Genomic DNA, 20434 nt, shown 5'->3' with positions numbered 1-20434 from the left:
ATATAAACAGAGAGAGAGAGAGAGAGATGTACACATATATATACATATATGCTCACCACACACCACACACACACACACATATGTATGTATGTATGTTTGTATGTATGTATATATATGTATGTATGTTTGTATGTATAAGTATGTGCACATATATGTATATATATATATATACATGTGTGTATATATATGTATATAAACAATATATGAGTATATGCATATATATGTACATGTATGTACATACCTTCATCTACATGTACACATAGATACATAACTGGGTACATGACGTGATATGCATATATGTATATATCTGTGTATATATAAGTGTGTGTGTGTGTGTGTGTGTGTGTGTGTGTGTGTGTGTGTGTGTGTGTGTGTGTATATATGTATATATATATATGTAATGTGCATGTGTGTGCGTATACTATTCCACCGTGGTGCTCCGGCATGATTGCAGCTGCATGGCAAAAACGAATAAAGGAATATATCATACTCTTTATTTTTTACTCTTTTACTTGTTTCAGTCATTTGACTGCGGCCATGCTGGAGCACCGCCTTTAGTCGAAAAAATAGACCGACACCCCCACCCCCAAGACTTATTCTTTGTAAGCATAATAGTTATTCTATAAGTCTCTTTTGCTTTAACTTACAGGGTCGAAAACATTCGATGAAGGTGGGGCGGAGGGGGGGGGGCACAAATAGAGATACAAATATATGCATATATATATATATATATTTATATATACGACGGGCTTCTTTAAATTTCCGTCTACCAAATCCATTTACGTGGCCTTGGTCGGCCCAAGTCTATAGTAGAAGACACTTGCCCAAGCTGCCACGCAGTGGGACTGAACCCGGAACCATGTAGCTAGGAAGCAGGCTTCTTACCGCACAGTCACTCCTGCGCATGTGTGTATATATGTATATATGTGTATATATATATGTTTGCGTGTTGGCGCCTATATGTATAAGCATGATCATTTTTGTGTGAGTGTGTGCATGAAAAACGGATTGAGCGAAACAAATAGTCTAATTCGCACGGCACTGAAACATACACGCACGTAGATAATCATATATATATATATATATATATATATATATATATATATATATATATATATACACACATACATATGCGCCTAGACTTACACATATACAGTATGTGTGTGTCAGTGTGTGCGTGTGTACGTGAGCACGTCTGTATTTATGTATGAGTGATACGGGTTAAACGAGATGGAGTGGAAGTAAAAAATATAGACAGACAACGTCCCACAACATAAACGATGTGGTGACAGGCAAGCAATTTGGAAGTTGAAGGAATGGAATGATATATTGACAGTCGGTAGACAACAAGATATTCCAGTAAAAACTAAAATAGTAGTCAGAGAAAGTCAAACTAAGCGAACAACTTGAATGCGGTAAAATATGTAACAATTTGGCAGATATACAAACAGGCTGTTTGAAAGGTTTAAGCAGATTTATAGAAACAACACGAAAGATCCTTAATGGGCTGTCTGTTATTTATCTATTTATTATCTTATCTTTTACGTATCTGTTACTGGCTTCGGTCATTTGATAGCGGTCATGCTGGGGCACTGCCTTGAACTGTTTAGTCGTACAGATCGTCCTCGATATTTGTGGTTATCATTATTGAGGGCGGCGAGCTGGCAAAAACGTTAGCACTCCGGGCGAAATGCTTAGCAGTATTTTGACTGCCGTTACGTTCTGAGTTGAAGTTCTGCCGAAGTCGACTTTGCCTTTCATCCTTTCGTGGTCGATAAATTTAGTACCAGTTACGCACTGGAGTCGATGTAATCGACTTTAATCCCTTTGTCTGTCCTTGTTTGTCCCCTCTATGTTTAGCCCCCTGCGGGCAATAAAGAAATAAGAATCATTAGCACACCGGACTAGATGCTTAGCGGTATTTCGCTCGTTGCTACGTTCTGAGATCAAATCCTGCTGAGGCCGACTTCATCTTTTAACCTTTCGAGGTCGATGAAATTAAGAACCAGTTACGCACTGGCGTCGATGTAATCGATTATACCTCATACCTAAATTTCAGGACTTGCGCCTATAGTAGAAAGGATTATTATTATTATTATTGAGGTGGTGAGCTGGAAGAATCGTTAGCACGCCGGGCGAAATGTTGAACGGTTATTTCGTCTGTCGCTACGTTCTGAGTACAAATTCCGCGGAGGTCAACTTTGTCTTTCATCCTTTCGGGGTCGTTAAATTAAGTACCAGTGAAACATTGAGGTTGATGTAATCGACTAGTCCGCCCACCAAAATTTCATTAGAAAGAATTATTATTATTATTATTATTATTGAGCTGGCAGAATCGTTAGCATGCCGGACTAGGTGCTTACGGCATTTCGTCTATTATTACGTTTTAGGTTCAAATTCCGATGAGATCCATTTTACCTTTCAGCCCTTCGGGTTCGATAAAATAAGTACCAGTTGAGCACTACTGGGGTCGATGTAATCGACTTTACCCTGCTCTCTCGAAATCGCTGGCCTTGAGCCAAAATTTGAAGTCATTATTTTTTTTTTTTTGCTTTTGTTTTGAAGTCCGGTAATCATTCTATCGATAACTGTTATCGAACCACTAAATTACAGGCGTGCAAACAAACCAACACCGGTAGTTAAACGACGGTCAGGGACAAGCAAAAAAAAAAAAACGCATACATTTATTCATCATATACGAAAGGATTCCACACAGGTCTGTGTACCAAATTGAATCGCAAGGGATGGCTCAGTCCGGGCCTATAGTAGGAGAAGAATTACACAAGGTCTTGTGCAGTGGGGATGAACCCGAAACCGCGCGGTTGTGAATTTTTTTTTTCTTTAGCTTGTACTAGATTTGTTGGTTTCAGTCATTTGACCGCTGCCATGCTGGAGTGTTTGATCTCTAAGTTTGAGTAGGTCATAACGATTCCGAATACTTATAACAACTTCGTGGAGGCTAAGTCAAGAGTCACAAACGTGTTCACAGTGCATATAGATCCGCAGGCATGCACACACAAACCAGTGCGTGTAGAATTTATATGTGTGTGTGTGTGTGCGTGCGTGCGTGCGTGCATATTGTGCGTTTGTGTGTGTGTATTGTGCGTGTGTGTGCGTATTGTAAGTATATGTTTGTATTGTGTATATATGTGCACGTATGTGTGTATTATGTGTATATATGTGTATGTGTATTATGTATATATATATGTGTGTGTGTATTATGTGTGTAGTGGAGGCTCAATGGCCCAGTGGTGAGGGCAGCGGACTCGCCGTCATGGGATCCCGGTTTCGATTCCCAGACCGGGCATTGTGAGTGTTTATTGAGCGAAAACACCTAAAGTCCCACGAGGCTCCGGCAGGGGATGGTGGCGAACCCTGCTGTACTCTTTCACCACAACTTTCTCTCACTCTTACTTCATGTTTCTGGTGTGCCTGTAATTCAAAAGGGTCAGCCTTGTCACACTGTGTCACGTTGAATATCCCCGAGAACTACGTTAAGGGTACACGTGTCTGTGGAGTGCTCAGCCACTTGCACGTTAATTTCACGAGCAGGCTGTTCCGTCAACTGGAACCCTCGACGTCGTAAGCGACGGAGTGCCAACGACAACATTATGTGTGTATTATGTGTATATGTGCGTGTGTGTGTGTGTGTGTGTATATGTGTGTGTGTGTGTATTATGCGTGTATATAATATATATATAATGTGCCGTGTTAATATATATGTGTGTGTGTGTATTATGTGTATATATATGTGTGTGCTATGTGTATATGCATATGTGTGTGTACGTATGTATATGAATGTCCGTATGTATATAAAGAGAAGCACGCGCGCTCGTGAAATCGCGTGACCTTGTGGTTAGGGTGTTGCACTCAACGATCGCAAAATCGTGGATTCGACTCCCAGATTGGTGGTGTAAAGCAGTGTGTAAACCCAACGACGGACTGGCTTTCCGGTGTGCGGCGATTCTGGCTTGCCCGCCTAGCCAGGAAGGTAACACCATTCGTGTGCAACAACAATGCTGGAAGTGTATTGTGACCAGCTGTGTATAACATAGCCCGATAGTCTGGATGTTAGAGTGATACAGTGATGGATGTATGTATGTATGTATGTATGTATGTATGTCGAAGTTGAGTTTAAGTATCTTCTTTGGCTGCTAAATGGAACGAGTTTGACATGGACCTCAAAACAATTCCTTCAAAGTCTCTCTTTATGGAATCAGAACAAGTTTTGCGTTTGGTACCTAGGTTGCGTATGCACGTCACATGTTCGTGTAAAGCTAGAAAGAAATTGTGGATCGTGTCATCTGCATAAGAGTGGACGTTTTGGGATGTGAGGGTAAGAAGGTTCATTGATTTATAGAAGGAAGAGAGTGGAAAAGAAAACCGAACTTTGGAGAACACTAAGATTGATTGGAAATGGATCAAAGAGAAATTTGTCAATCCATGCTGCGGTGTCATCATCGGGTAGGCGGAAGTTACCTACGCAAGAGATGAGACATGCGTAGATTTGTAGGCGAGACGTTTTGACGGCCAATTTGTATGCTAGATAGTTTCGAGGGTTTTGTAATAAGTGTGTATAAGGGTAAAGAACCCCTTCGTTCCCGAATGTCCATGAGACTGCACCTAAAAAGGAACCCTGCGAGGCACAAGTCTGGGCAAGATTGTTTGTAGAAGATCAGTAGCCGCCAATGTGTATCAGTCTCCCCTCACCATGTTTACCGATGTTATCAAAAGGAAGGGCAAAGGCCGATACAGCCCGGCACCAGTGACGCCGAACTTATTTCTAGAGCGGAGTGAACTGGAACAACGTGAAATAAAGTGTCTTGCTCAAGAGCACAACACACACAGCCCGGTCTGGGAAACCGAATTCACTACCTCATGATTGTGAGCCTGACTCTCAAACCACTGGGCCGTAGGGTAACATTTCGGCGAAAGTAAGTGACTTAAAAATGGACCTTGGTCCGCGAAGGCCACATTGGTGGGCGGTTACTGTGTGTACGAGCGCGAGCGCACACCACACACACACACACACACACACACTCTCTCTCACTCTTTCTCTCTCTCTCTCTCTCTCTCTCTCCACACATATATTGAGCAAAATAATGTTTAACTAATGAGTAAGCAGAAAAGAGCAAAGTATCCTAACTACCTCCGTTTGGTAGCATTAAGGATTTATAACTATGTTACGACTTCAATCTCTCTCTCTCTCTCTCTCTCTCTCTCTCTCTCTCTCTCTCTCTCTCTCCCCCACACACACTCATACACACACACACACACGCGCATGCAAGAGAGAGAGAGAGAGAGAGAGCTAAGCTTAATGGCGTAGAAGCTTGAGGAGAAGGGACATATGTTGACATTAGAATGGTATACGTTAGTATCTGGCAGCAAAACAGATAATACAGAGACAAGGATAAAACAAGTGGAAAGTCGAAAAATAATAATAATAATAATAATAATAATAATAATGAAAATAAATTCAACATATTCTATAGAAGAAATTTGCGATAAATAACACCGAAGATTTCCGTTGGCTTTAGCGATGAATAAGTGCAGACGTGTCTGAGTGGTAAGAAGTGTGCTTCCCAACTACATAACTCCGGGTTCAGTCACTTGGGCAAGTGTCTTCTACAATAGTCTCGGGCCAACCAGAGCCTTGTGAGTGGATTTGGTTGACGGAAACTGAAAGAATCACGTCGTATGTGTGTGTGTGTGTTCGTGCCCCACTATCGCTTGAAAATCGTTGCTGGTGTGTTTACTCCCCCGTAACTTAGAGGTTCGGCACAAGATCCGATAGAATAAGTAAGTACCAGGCTTTAAAAAGTAAGTATTAGGATCGATATATTGGACTAAAAATTCTTCACAGTGGTGCCCCAGCATGGTCGCAGTCTAATGACTGAAACAGGTAAAAGATAAAAAATAAAAGATCGTCTCTAAGAATCTTCGGTGCTTTTTATCGTAAATTTCTTATAATTTGTCTGAGAGTTAATGGACCTTCCGTCTGTTTTAACGACGAGTATTGTAATCGTTTCTAGCATCACATAGAAAGATAATGTAAGTGCTATTATAGCCTAAGGCGGCGAGCAAGCAGAAACGTTAGTACACTAGGCGAAATGCTTAGCGGTATTTCGTCTGCCGTTACGTTCTGAGTTCAAATTCCGCCGAGGTCGACTTTGCCTTTCATCCTTTCGGGGTCGATAAATTAAGTACCAGTTATGCACTGGGGTAGATCTAATCGACTAATCCCTTGTTTGTCCCCTTTGTGTTTAGCCCCTTGTGGGCAGTAAAGAAATAAGAAACGTTAGCACGTTGGGTGAAATGCTAAGCGGTATTTCGTCTGTTTTTATGTTTTGAGTTCAAATTCCGCCGAGGTCAACTTCGCGTTTCATCACTCAACAGTTGCGTATTGGGGTCGATCTAATCGACTGGCCCCCTCCCACAAAATTTCGGGCCTTGTGCCTAGAGTAGAAAAGGATATTATATTCTTAATGTTACTCTCAGAGTAATACAATATAGAGAGTGTAAGGTCGTGTGTATCACAGGAATCGTTCTTTGATCATTTGTTTAGACAAGGACACATCTATTTAGTGTCACTCGTGGCTGTGTGGTTAGAAGTTTGCTTACCAATCACATGGTTCTAGGTTCATTCCTATTGCGTGGCACCTTGGGCACATGAACTCTCAAAATCCACATCCATTCCCAAAATCTTGGGAGTGGATGTGGATTTGGTCGATGGAAAGAACCCCGTCGTGTATACTTTTATTCTTGCATTCCTTTACTTGTTTCAGTCATGTGACCGCGGTCATGCTGGAGCACCGCCTTAAAGGGTTTTAGTTGAAGAAATCGACCTCAAGACTTATTCTTTGTAAACCTAGTACTTATTGTATCGGTCTCTTTTGTCGAACCATTAAGTTACGGGTTTATAAACATCAGCATCGGTTGTCAAGCCATGGCGAGGATGGGAGGGACAAACACAGACTCGCACACTCACGCATACATGACGGGCTTCATTCAGTTTCTGTCAACTAAATCCACTCACAAGACTTTAGTCGAACCGAGGCTATAGTAGAAGACCCTTGTCGAAAGAGCCACACAGTGGGACTGAACCTGGAACCATATGGTTGGGAAGCAAGCTTCTTACCACGTAACCACGCCTGCGCCTATATATGCACACACACACACACACACACACACAGGGTGTGTGTATCTTTGTACTTGACCGCCACCACCGCTTGGCAACCAGCGTTAGTGTGTTTACGTCCCCGCAAAAAGAGACCGATAGAATAAGTACCGGGCTTGGATGTAAGTACTGGGAATTCATTTGTTGTTGGACTAACATTCTACAGCATGGCTGTAGTCTAAGGGTTAGGTAGACGAGAGAAAGAGAGAGAGAGAGAGAAAAAGAAAGAATGGGGGAAATAGAAATTTTCTGAAGTTACCGCACAAATCGATTAAACACGGGAGGTCTTTATTTCGATATGCTCTTCATCAGACCACCATAGCTGCGCCCTACACTACAGGACAAACATGCAGACAGGTAAACGCATTGACTGACAACTTGCAGTCAGGCAGACATACAAATTTAGATATTTTGCAGATAATTGGAATTAAGTGCTATTGCACCAAGGCCAATTAGCTGTGTAGTTTGTTGGCAAGCACAAATAAAGGTGGACAGACTGACTGACGGGAGATAGAAGAACAGAAAGGAAAACGAGGACAAGCGAATATGCACACACACGGATAGATAGATAGATAGATAGATAGATAGATCGGTGAAGGAAGACAGAGAGAGAGAGAGAGGGGTGGAGGGAGAGAGAGATGAAGAGAATGAAGGAAGAAAGTGTATGGAGTATAACAGGTTTGACGGGAGATGTTTGATCGGAAAACAAAGGGGGTAAATTAACGGAACGACAATAAAGATAAACAGGCATACAGTTGTGTATGCGTGTCTGTACTGCTAGTTATAATAATTAAAATCTAATTAAATTTTTTCCAGACATTAATTAGTGTTTCTTACAGCTGGTGCTCATCAGTGGCTAGGGAAAAATGTGCATATCCGGTGTTTATAGTAATTATAGTAAAATTTAATTAAAATAATTTTAATATCTACTTGCATCAAGATTGTGTAGTTTACCAATAAATTTTGTACATATATTTGCATAACCATATTTTGAGTAATTTAGAGCAATATTGAGTACTCGTGTGGTAAAAATTATTTGTATAAATGTGAAAAGTTCTTGTAATATACACGATACAACTAAAATATTTAACATCCCCTTTAATAAAAAGACGATCAATCGAGGAAAAATTATAGGCGCAGGAGTGGCTGTGTGGTAAGTAGCTTGCTTACCAACCACATGGTTCCGGGATCAGTCCTACTGCGTGGCACGTTGGGCAAGTGTCTTCTACTATAGCCTCGGGCCGACCAAAGCCTTGTGAGTGGATTTGGTAGACGGAAACTGAAAAGAAGCCCGTCGTATATATATATATATATATATATATATATATATATATATATATATATATATGTGTGTGTTTGTGTGTGTGTGTCCCCCCCCCCAACATCGCTTGACAACTGATGCTCGTCCCCGTAACGTAGCGGTTCGGCAAAAGAGAATGATAGAATGACTACCAGGCTTACAAAGAATAAGTCCTGGGGTCGATTTGCTCAAATGACTGAAACAAGTAAGAGTTAAAGAGTATATATAATTAGTTTATACGTACTTTTTATTCGGTTCTTAATGGTTCTAGCCAATGCCCGGGGGCCTCACAACTGTAGGAACCCCAATTAAGATCTATGTATGTTGTGGTTTGCTGACAATAAAAGGTCCAGGCAATTGAATTGCCAAAGGACCTGTAATGTTGCTAAGATGGACCAGGTTCTAGCACTTGTTAATTGCTTTATCATTGACTGTTACTGATTTGGGTTACTGTTCTTGCTCCCTTTTTTGTCCAATGGACCTTAAAACCATATGCATATATTTGCACACACACTCATATACATACATACATACATACATACATCATGAACGTCATTCGGCATCGAGGATGACTTGGTACTATGTTGATTGTTCATTGACACTCTTTGTATAAAAAAAACGAGAGAGGGGGAGGGGGGAGTGAAAGAGAGAGACAGACAGACAGACAGACAGACAGATAGATAGACAGACTAAGACAGAAAGAGCTGTACCAGCACTTAGTTTGTACTTAATTCAGATTTAAAATAACCAAGTTACTCAATACACCATCCGATCCCAAAATTGAACCCACGTTTTCATGACCGTAAGCCCAACAGATAGAAAAGGTAAGCTGCTGGAGGAATGACGAAAGTTTAGAGAACAAGTAATTAGATCTACAGGTATGATGAGAGTGTACGTGTGTATACTCTGTGTTTTAATATGCTTCTGTATTGTTCGGTCAACCGTTTAGGCCATGGCGATATCATAATTGAGACAAACCTGAAATAGAAAACATTCTAGCCGTGAGAGTTCAGTCATGTCTTTCAAACTCAGTGTTTCTAAGTATAACTCAGTTACTCTTTTACTCTTTTACTTGTTTCAGTCATTTGACTGCGGCCATGCTGGAGCACCGCGTTTAGTCGAGCAAAATGACCCCAGGACTTATTCTTTGTAAGCCTAGTACTTATTCTATCGGTCTCTTTTTTTGCCGAACCGCTAGGTTACGGGGACGTAAACACACTAGCATCGGTTGTCAAGCGATGTTGGACACACACACACACACACACACACACACACACATATATATATATATATATATATATATATATATATATATATATACATATATATATACATCTACATATATACGACGGGCTTCTTTTAAGTTTCTGTCTACCAAATCCACCCACAAAGCTTTGGTCGGCCCGAGGCTATAATAGGAGACACTTGCCCAAGTTTCCAGGCAGTGGGACTGAACCCGGAACCATGTGGTTAGTAAGCAAGCGACCTACCACACAGCCACTCTTTCTTATTTCATTTGCTTCTCTCTTTCTTTTTTTTTGTAAGCCTTTACCTGTCCAAAGCATTTTCATAAGTTTGTCCTAAACCCGATGCTTGTTTTTAAACCTTTTGTTGGCCCTTGTATCATGCGTTCTGAGTAATATAAAGTTTTCTTTTCAAAAGTCCTAAATTATTCTGTCGTTAAAAAGAAAAAGAGGAATGTGTATAATATCTAATGCATGAATACCATGGAAATATGTCCTGTGTATCAAGTGTAACACCTAGGACATACAAAGGGTTAAAATGCTACATGATTCGACAAGGTTTTATTTGATGCTTCTTGCACACCGAGCGACCGCGTGGAGTCCACGCACCTACGCCGTACACGTTTCTGCGTCAGCACGTTGGTTGAGCGTTGTTCTTGTTGGTTGAGCAGACCCACGATCAAAAGTATTCCAGTTGTGACCATCACTCCTTATTTTTTTTTTTTTACTTTTTTTACATTGTAAAATGTTTAAGAATGTAAGGTTGTGATTTTAGGGATTTGGCTACTATTGCTACTATGTCAAGGCATCAAGCAGAGGCGCCCTTGACTGCACTACCTATATGTGTACAGTACGTCTGTGTATATGGGTATGTATACATGTGTATGAAGAAAATATATGTATGTATATATGTGTGCGTTACTTCGTAATTACGTCTTTCAATGGTTTTAGTTATTGGACTGCAGCCATACTGGGGCACCGCCTTCAAGGAATTTTTAGTCGAATCGACCCGCACTTGTTTTCTTTCTAAGTTTGGTACTTATTCTATCGGTTTCTTTGCCGAATTGCAAAATTACGAGGAAGTAAATACACCAACACAGATCGACAAGTAGTGGACAGGACAAACACACACACACGCACAGAGAAACACACATACACACACACACACACACACACACACACACACACACACACACACACACACACACACACACACACACACACACTCGCGCACACACAGAGAAACACACACAGATGTATATATTATATATATATGTGTGTGTGTGTGTTTGTGTGTGTGGACTTCTTTCTGTTTCTGTCTATCAAATCCACTCACAAGCTTTTCGTCGACCCGAGGCTAAAGTAGAAGACACTTGCCCAAGGTGTCACGTATCGTAACTGAACCCGGGACTTTGTAGTTGAGAAGCAAACTCCTTACCACTCGCCCACGCCTGCTTACGTAATTTATTTTTTGATGAATGAGGGAGTATATGTGTGCGTTGAATAGGTGTGTATACGAAGGGCTGCTGAAAAATTCCGAGCTTTAAGGGTGTCGCGAAAGTTCCCGAGTTCTTTTACAAGGTTTAGAAAAACTGAAGGACCACTGCAATGAGTGTATGAATCTGAGAGAGGACTAAGTTGAATAAAATCATAATTAATTGATCGTCTTACCCAAAGCCAGGAAGTTTTCAATTCCCACTCAGATGTGTGCAGCTAGGTTTGCTTGCGTGCATGCGCGTTAGAGATGAGAATGCAGGGTGTATGTATGTATGTATGCATGTATGTATGTATGTATGCACCTGTATACGTACGTGCGTTGACAAACCTTAAAGCCATATACACATATTTGCACACACACCCACACATAAATATACATACATATATATGTATGCATGCATGTCTATATGTATGTATGTATGTATGTATGTATGTATGTATGTTCCTGCTCTTCAGAAAATAAAGTTTGCGTATGTGTGTGTGTGTGACTGAGCGTTCGTCATATGTGTATATTTAGGTGTTTGTCTAAGTGTGTGCATATATTGACATTTCGGAGTTCAACCTTGTGTGTGTGTGTGTGTGTGAGAAAGAGAGAGAGAGAGAGAGAGAGAAAGAGAGAGAGAGCGAGAGCGAGTCGGCGCGCGCGCACCGGCAAGTGTATGTGGTTCAGAATATAATGAACATGTGTGCTACGTGAGCGTACATTTCGTCTTGTGTTACGTATTTCAAAATAAAATGGCGAATCTCTCTACGTACGTTTTGTGTGTGTCGGTGCATGTATTTTAGTAAGCGTAGTTCATTAAAATGATGAATTACTGAGAACGTGTATCCGGGTACAGGTGTAGATGAACGTTTGACTATGTTGTATATATCTGTGTATTGTGTATTCGTCAGTAGGCTCTGTGTTGTTCATGCACACATTCATATGTGTGTGTGTGTGTGTGTGTGTGTGTGTGAACGAAACCATTTGACTTTGACGGAGTGTAGCTTAAAACAATTCGTTACAGTTTTATCAGCAAAATAAATTATGATATGGAACGGAAAATGTCGCAAACAAATAAAGAGATAAATAAATAAATAGTTAAATAAATGAATATACAGATAAATAATTATTTTAAATGAAGTTGATTTATGTATTTATTTATCGTTTATATAGTATTGGGATGGGAAGAGTTAGATGCGATGCAGGGAAAAACTCTTCGAACATCAGAGAAAATGCTTTGCAGTATTTGTTCCGGCTCTTTATGTTATGATTTCAAAATCCGATGAGGTCTAAATTGTGTTTCACCCTTTAGGAGTCGATAAAATAAAGTATCAATCAATGACTGGGGTCGATATAATTTACTGTTCCTTCCACACAGACGTTTTGGCCTGGTATTAATGTACTATCATATGCACTTATGAGTTCAAATTCTGCTGAGGTCGACTTCGTCTTTCAACCTTTCGAGATCGATGAAATTAAAAACTAGTTACGCACTGGCGTCGATGTAATCGATTATACCTCATACCTAAATTTCAGGACTTGTGCCTATAATAAAAAGGATTATTATTATTATTATTATTATTGAGGCGGTGAGCTGGAAGAATCGTTAGCTTAGCACATCGGGCGAAATGCTTAACAGTATTTCGTCTTTCGCTACGTTCTGAGTTCAAATTCCGCCGAGGTCAACTTTGTCTTTAATCCTTTCGGGGTCGTTAAATTAAGTACCAGTGAAACATTGAGGTTGATGTAATCGACTAGTCAACCCACCGAAATTTCATTAGAAAGGATTATTATTATTATTATTATTATTATTTTTATTATTATTATTATTATTATTATTGAGTGAGAGAGCAGTGCTTGCCATCAAAGTGACACTGGACACCAGACTGAAAACATCTTCAGGTAAAACACCCACCAGGTATCACATCAAGTGCTTTATATTCATTAAAGTTCATCAGCATCCTATCAACGCCAAGCCTCGACCTGAGTTCTCCGTTTCGAATCAAGGGTATGTCGTGGATTGATTATCCTGCTATCATGCAAGTTCCTGTGTACATGTCAACACTATATAGAATAAATGCCAATTGTTTGGTACAAATCCTTAACATTACATTCAACAGAGTTATAAGGCTTGTAATGTCTGCTACTACCGTTCTTATCCAGCAATAGTACCACCACTAATCTACAATTCACTCAACTGGAAATTCCTCTAGTCCACAGCTAGTCCCAATATAATCTCTGCCAAGACACCAACGAACAAATGGGTCATGCTACATTAAATTCATAATGAAGACCGCCCGTCTAAGCGACTTACCACACGCACAGTTAGACAACGTCCATTACATCATTAACTGAAATCGGATTTCCGCACTACACTACATCTTCCATAATGATTAACATCAAGCTGTCGAGTTAGGCATGGAAGGCTACCATTTTCCCTCTCCATTGGAACAGCTTAGTGAAATTCTGCTGAAAATCTCACACCTCCGACTAAAGTCACTCGAAGATAGTATTGTGTTCGTTTACTAGATTCTTATTTGCCATCTGGACACATCGAACAGTTTTAGCGCTACCATGCCGGAAAAAAATGCTGCTAAGCATCGTCCGTATTTAGCGTCACGTGGCATTTTCATCGCTCTGACTTCTGGTTGTCTCGTACGGTTGACGTATGGTATGTTATGACCCGTTTTGATGGTGAGTGTAGACCCGGGTCAGGACGGGGTTGTATGGTATGTTATGACCTGTTCGTTTCGATGAGGCCCGGTGCGTTATAACCTGCTGTTTTTCAGCAGGTGGATTCACCACCGGGGTCACTACTGGATTTTCGTATTTCGTTTCGGATTTCACTGGTGTGTGAAACCTCGCCGTTTCGGATGGGTGGATGCGCTGCTGTACATTTGCTTTCCACTATCGCTCACTATTGGCTACGGGTGGCTCCCACTTCGGCTCTGTAGTTAAGCTAACGGTCTCTTAACTTAGTCTTTAATTCAACCCACCCCTAGCCTAATGCTACCCGCTGGTATTTCCTTAACATAACCTATTGATCCAATGCTAATTTTCTTTTCCAAGTACATCTACCATTTGTTGATTATAATTTACGCCCGTCGGTTCTGCTCATGTAGCACATATCCTGTTTCTTGTGCGACTTCCACACCGTAAACGATGCGTTACATCTTTGTATTTGTCTCCAAATTATCTGGGGATGAAATGAAATGAATATATACAAAATATATGATTACGTGGACGAGCAATCTCGTTAATACAGGAGGAATATGAAGGACCCCGCAGATTCAGAATCAAACTGAGCGCCTGGTAGTGTATATTTGATCCAATTCCGAAATTCAAAAGCGGAAACTTTGACTTTTACAGTATTGTAATCATATAAAAAGAAAATTTAGCTTTGCTTTCGAAAATTTAGTTTTATGGACAGTTGTACACCTTGCTCACTCACACACACACACACACACACACACACACACGCACACGCACACGCACACACGCACACGCACACGCACACACACACACACACACACACACACACACACACACATAATAAGAGAAGAAAATTTAGAGAAATTTTCATACCGGTGGCCAGCATGCGTAATAAAGTTAATAGACAACATATTATCATGTAAAATAGTGTACAATTCAACGTATTTATACACAAAAGAGGTGACCTTTAACAGGACACCTTACGTAATGAAAAGAGCAGTTAAAGCCCAAACCACGAATAAGTGTAATTTCAAAGGGAATGACAATTAAAATAATGTTTGTAGTTACCCTGAGACTCGAGTTTCTGCATCAATGTGTAAATAAATTAATTTGCCATCCGTACTTCTTCAGTGAGGGCGCTAAAATTAATGCATATTTATGCAACAAATGGCACTGAAAATACACGTGCTACGTACTTATATATTATAATTTCCAAATCCACCGCGCAAGCGCAGATACATTCAGCAGCATTTAATAATAAAAAAATTAAAACGGCTTCGAAATTATGAAGATTTTACTGTGAAAATAATAAGCATAGAAAATTTAGAGAAATTTTCTTATATATATATATAACGACTTTTTCTCTTTTAAACTCTACTTTACTTTTCTTTTATACGCTTCTAATTGATGAAGTACTATCGTCCGAAACGTTAAGAATTGCCGTTCTCTCAGCGTTAAGCTAATACATTTGTTACAATCTGCCCCTCGTGCATTGTCTTCTGTTGTGTTATTTTGTGACCATTGCTTTCAACATATATAGAGATTTTTATCTTTTACTTGTTTCAGTCATTTAACTGCGGCCATACCGGAGCACCGCCTTAAAGAATTTTAATCGAAGAAATCGGCCCCCAAGACTTATTCTTTGTATGCCTAGTACTTATTCTATGGGTATCTTTTGCCGAAACATCGGTTATCAAGCGATGGTGGGGGACAAACACAAAGACACACCTACATATATATATATATATATATGACGGACGTCTCTCAGTTTGCGTCTACCAAAGCCACTCACAAGGCTTTGGTAGGCCCAAAGCTATAGTATTCAGTCTCACTGCATGGCCCAATGTTTACTAGTGGTCTTTTGAGTGAAAATGGGTATGCTCATCATGTGTGCGCGCGCATCATCAGTGTCGGCTTTTCCGATTAGATCACTTGGGAAAACGGTTCTCTGTTTACGTCTGGTAAATTAGTGACATAAGAAATAAAAATACTAAGCTGCTTCAAAGCCGTTTACTCACACACACACGAGATTGAGAGATACACATTCATATCCACAGAAACCTACATTACGTAACATTCATATGTACATAGGAAAGAAGGCGGCGAGCTGGCAGAAACGTTAGCACGCCGGGCGAAATGCTTAACGGTATTTCGTCTGCCGTTACGTTCTGAGTTCAAATTCCGCCGAGGTCGACTTTGTTTTTTCATCCTTTCGGGGTCGATAAATTAAGTACCAGTTATGCACTGGGGTCGATGTAATTTATTAAATCCCTTTGTCCTTGTTTGTCCCCTCTATGTTAAGCCCCTTGTGGGCAATAAAGAAATAAGAAACGTTAGCACGCCGGGCGAAATGCTTAGCGGTATTTCTTCTGACGTTACGTTCTGAGTTCAAATTCCGCCGAGGTCGACTTTTCCTTTTATCCTTTTGGGATCGATAAATTAAGTACCAGTTACGCACTGGAGTCGATGTAATCGACTTAATCTCTTTGTCTGTCATTGTTTGTCCCCTCTATGTTTATCCCCTTGTGGGCAATAAAGAAACAAGAAACGTTAGCACACCGGGCGAAATGCCCTTCCTCCAAATTTTCGGATCTTGTACTTAGAATAGAAACGATACGTACATAGAAAAGTTCAAACCAAGTCGTAAATCAGAGAGAGAATACGACAGAAGTAACGAAACAGACCTATCAAATGTCGAATTAAAGAGGTCCACTAGTCCAGTAAAAAAACTAAAATAAAAAAGACGGGCGGTTATTTTGAAGTGCGTTTTTATGAACATACGCACAGCTGCGTAGGTTTCCTGTATGCTAAATATATGTCACCGTTTTCACGTGTTTACTCTTTATATCTGTCAGGTTGCCGGCCTGTCCAACCTTCACCCCTTACATTTCCTCCTAGCTGTCGATCTGTCTTTTTGTTTGGGTTTTATATCTGAGGCGCAATGGCCCAGTGGTTAGGGCAGCGGTCTCGCGGTCATAGGATCGCGGTTTCGATTCCCAGACCGGGCGTTGTGAGTGTTTATTGAGCGAAAACACCTAAAAGCTCCACGAGGCTCCGGCAAGGGACGGTGGCGAACCCTGCTGTACTCTTTCACCACAACTTTCTCCCACTCTTACTTCCTGTTTCTGTTGTGCCTGTAATTCAAATGGTCAGCCTTGCCACACTGTGTCACGCTGAATATCCCCGAGAACTACGTTAAGGCTACACGTGTCTGTGGAGTGCTCAGTCACTTGCACGTTTCAAGAGCAGGCTGTTCCGTTGATCGGATCAACTGGAACCCTCGACGTCGTAAGCGACGGGGTACCAACAACAATAAGTCTACCCACATCTTGTAATGTCTCTCTGTTTCTGCATCTATGTCACACTCTCTTGCAGTTTGTTTCTCTCACTAAAGTAAAATGTTGTATCAGTATATTGTTACAGTCTACATTTCTTACTTTACTCTTTCCTTCTTGCAACAAATATGAATTATATGTAAAAATAAAATAAATATTCTGTTGTGCCTAGGGAGAGTCATTCTCTTTTAGTACCTTATAATTTAACACATACACACCGGTAAAATTTCCACTCATTTACTTATTCATTTTTCTAAAATTTTCGCTGCGTTTTGCAACCTTTTCAATAAATAAATGAGTGGAAATTTTATCGGTGTCTGTGTTAAATTGTAAGGCATTAAAAGAGAATGACTCTCCCCAGACAAAACAGAATATGCTTCAACACACGAACTCGCATAAAGAATCTTGCCAACCAAATCCAAGACCGAAATAAAATAAATGTGTATATTTCGAAAATTGGCGCGTTATATTTAAACGAAATACATATAGAGAATAGCATAGCTAAATATATGAATAGTTCGCGCACACACACACACACACACTCACACAATCATGCAGACGCACACATAATCCAATTCAAACCTTATATCTTAAAATCCGAACACACTCATACATATCTATCTATCTATCTATCTATCTATCTATCTATCTATCTATCTATCTGCCAGTCTGTCTATCTTTCTTGTCTAACTATCTTTCTATTTGTGTCTATCTATCTGTCAGTCTATCTTTCAATCTGTCTGTCTATCTTTCAATAGACGACAGGTTTAGATAGATAGATAGATAGATAGATAGATAGAAAGAAAGAAACAGGCATATAAATGGATGGATAGACACAGACAGGCAGATAGATAGATGGATTGACACAGACAGACAGACAGACAAACAGATAGATGGATGGATGCAGACAGATAGATAGATAAATGAATGAGCACAGACAAATTGATAGATAGATAGATGGATGGATAGACACAGACAGACTGATAAATAGATGGATGGATGGATAGATAGATAGATAGACACAGAAAGACTGACAGACAGATTGATGAATAGAGACAGACTGACAGATAGATGGATGGATAGACACAGACAGACAGACTGATAGATGGATGGATAGACACAGACAGACAGATAGATAGATAGATAGATAGATAGATAGACCGGCAGAGAAATCTATTCATTGTTAGCACGAAAATGTAAGGAGTGAGAGTGAAATAGACAGGCTGTTGCGGCAACTGACATCACATGGAATGACAAAGATGGTTATATATAACAAGAGTGGCGGGGAAGTATAATGACACTTGAAACATCACCAGGAAAAGTTGCATAGTATCTGTATGACCTCGAATATTAAGAATCAACCACAAACATATAGGCCAATGTCTTTAGACCATTTCCACCCCTCCTTTCTCATCCTTAACCATTTCACCATTCCTATCTCCACCCACATGTCATAAAAAAGTACTCCTGTGTAGAACAGAATTTATTGTATAAACAACATTAGCTGCTTTGTATTAATTTAATATTAACATCCTTAAAATCAACATTAATGAAAACATGTCTTGTAAAAACATAATGTGAATAACGATAAAGAATTGTTTAATCTAAAAACAATTTCCTCGGTGGAGTTCCGAAATTTATCCTTCAGGGGAAATTTTTTTTTTTTCTTTTTTTTCTCTTATTAATTAAGAATTGCAGATATAGACAACAATAATAGGAGCGGTAGTAACATCGACTATTACAATAACAAGAATGATGAGAAATGTTGAACATATAAACTAATGTTGAAAACAAACAAAACAATGAAGCGACGAAGTAACTGCGAATTAATGAGAAAGCTTCGGAATGGTTACTTTATCTACAAGAAATAGCAGTCAAATCTCCCTTAACTTACAAGCTGCTATCCTGACGGAAAACAACCACAACAAAAAGCGGTTGAGTGGGAGATTTATTTAACACGTGTCTTGTGTTATAATCGCAGACAAGCAATTCCCGAGAGAAAAATGAACGAAATTGGGATTCATAGCCGGGAGGCCTTTGGTCGTAGGTTCTGGTCTCTGCTTGATCAGCGGTAACTAAGAATTAAAAGAACAGAAATCTGGAGCAAAAATATTAAAATCAGCAACAGGGAGCCGACGTAGGAGACCGAATACGTGGTCATTTGAATACTCGATAGAATAGCCGCAAAGTTCCTATCAAATTGTATCCTATCCTAAGATCTTTTCTTAATTTCTTTATCTGTAAAAAAAAAAAAAAGTGGCACATTTGATAATATAACTATAGAATACACCGATGGTATTGTCGTGACTGGAACGCTTTTCACAAACGCAAAATTTCGGATTAGGCACTTTATATATTCCATGTGAAAGGAAAAGGTTAGTTTTTTTTTTGTTTCTTTTTTTCATTTCTATTTAAACATTTCCTCTGTTTCATCCTACGAGAAAATTTGTTTTTAAACTTTCATTTTTTATTCTGTTTTATATATATATTTATTAAAAAAAACAACATTTTTGCACTCCCCTACATCCTGTAACCTTTTCCCTTCTCATGAAGGTACGGGGTGGGGTGGGTGTCTAAAACGAAATTCGCCCGCTTTTCTTTATAAGGTCTCTGCTCGACCAGAAAGCTGTCCTGGTATTAAACAGCATCAATGAACCAATAACATTTAGAAACAAGTCAAAACAATTCTACCGACAACAACAACAACTACAACAAAACCAACAGATCCAACGACAGCCTCCGCCTCCAGTCGCTCCAATTCCTAGATAAAAAAAAAACTACGTCCCATTTAAATCATACCCTATCGTCTTAAAAAAGAACACTGGATAATCGTAATCCGGGTTACAAAATCTCATTCAGTGCCTCTTTGGGGAACCAAACAGCGACAACAACAAGGATTCATTCTAAGCAGCCGCCTGAGGTGCTAGACATAGCAGCACGAACAAAACCGCACCTTGGCGTCTTAAATTAGACAGGTCGCAGCAGATATAAATAATTTGTAATCCTAGACGTAAAATAACAGTGTCCGAATCCGAAAACAAACACGGGATCATAAGTCGACTGGATCAGGACCAACCTGGGGCTAAACAACGAAAGGGAGGCAAAAAAAAATTATATAAAAACAACAACTAAAATCTGCCCCCATCCGCTGTCAGCCACGGTGCCACCATCGCCAAGGCAAGTTTG

General features: G+C 39.9%; 1 protein-coding gene across 3 annotated transcripts in view; it reads left to right on the top strand.

Annotated features, from left to right (window-relative positions):
• LOC106884261 (uncharacterized) overlaps positions 1–20434 on the top strand; it is a 541049-nt gene that overhangs the window by 37756 nt on the left and 482859 nt on the right. Inside the window, exon 1 of one of the 3 annotated variants that reach the window (XM_052966075.2) lies at positions 13375–19623. The exons of the other annotated variants lie outside the window; for them this stretch is intronic. The gene's annotated coding sequence lies outside the window, so the exon portion shown is untranslated. Of the gene's footprint in view, positions 1–13374; positions 19624–20434 lie in introns of those variants that run through there. 3 annotated transcript variants of the gene reach the window in all.

This window comes from Octopus bimaculoides, chromosome 3, assembly GCF_046866305.1.
Source record: "Octopus bimaculoides isolate indiv1 chromosome 3, ASM4686630v1, whole genome shotgun sequence".
Lineage (NCBI taxonomy): Eukaryota > Metazoa > Mollusca > Cephalopoda > Octopoda > Octopodidae > Octopus > Octopus bimaculoides.
This window is presented reverse-complemented; position numbering and strand designations above follow the sequence as displayed.